Genomic DNA, 1,256 nt, shown 5'->3' with positions numbered 1-1,256 from the left:
TACAGCATGCCAACATATTGAATAGGGCATGCAGATATGGTCACCCCATCTCAAAAAAGATATATTGGATTTGGAAAAGCTACAGAGAAGGGCAACAGAAAGGATTTGGGGAATAGAACACCTTCCGTATGAGGAGAGATTAAAAAGACTAGGACTTTTCAGTTTGGAAAAGAGACGACTAAGGGGGGATATAATAGAGGTCTATCAAATCATGAATGGTGTGGAAAAATTGAATAAGGAAATGTTATTTACTCCTTCACATAACACAAGAACTAGGGGTCAACCAATGAAATTAATAGGCAGCAGATTTAAAACTAACAAAAAAAAGTATTTCTTCACAGTCAACCCGTGGACCTCTTTGCCAGGGGATGTTGTGAAGGCCAAAACTGAGTGGGTCTAATATTTATTTAATTTTCTTTCTTTTATAAAGGAATTAGATACAGGGCTCCTGTCAGCTCATTGCTAAGTTAACTGCCAAAAAACTAGAGTTTTCAAGTGCCTAAGTAGCCCCAGGAATCACGGTTAAAGTTGTCCCCACCCCCACCAAAATCTGAAATGGTGCTGATTATATGATCTCAAAGCACCAGACATTCACTTGCCCTCATAGCAATCAGCTGGGCCGTGGGGGAGAGAAGGGCAGGTTGTGCATGTAAGGTGTTCTCTACGTTTTATATGGGAGCAGCGAGACATACAAAGATGAAGTGAGTTGCCCAAGGCCAAACAACAAGCTCTGGCGCATGGGGCAGCAGGCCTGGATGCACTAGTTGCTCTAACCGTTAGAGCACCCGCCTTCGGACTGCCCATGAGGACGCTAATACTCCGCCTACAGCATTTTCTGTCTGGAGAACCACGCACAGCCAACGCCCCGTGACCGCGGCTCCCAGCTCCAGGGAAGGAGAATTAAAGGTTTCATCCCCAGTGCGAGGCCGCCTGGCGGGCGGGGTGGCTTGCGGGTTACCCGCCCCATGCAGCCTGAACCCTCCCCCTCCGCGCGTCTCCCTAGGGCACAGCCACACCCCAGAGCCTGCCCCGGGGTGGGACGGGGAACCAGCCCGCGCCCTCCCGCAGCCAGGCGGCGAGCGGGGGCCGGCTCCCAGCCAGGGTGGCGCGCGCGCGCGCGCGGGGAACCCGGCGAGCTGTCAGCCAGCGTGATGGGCAGGGGGCTGCGGCAATGGAGAGGCAGGCCCGAGGGGAGGGGAGGGGAGGGGCGGGGCGGACGGTGACGGCGCGGGGCGGAGCGCGCTGGAGGCGCCGCA

The sequence above is a fragment of the Emys orbicularis genome, chromosome 1 (genome assembly GCF_028017835.1).
Source record: "Emys orbicularis isolate rEmyOrb1 chromosome 1, rEmyOrb1.hap1, whole genome shotgun sequence".
NCBI classification, from domain to species: domain Eukaryota; kingdom Metazoa; phylum Chordata; order Testudines; family Emydidae; genus Emys; species Emys orbicularis.
Note: the sequence above shows the minus strand (reverse complement) of the source record.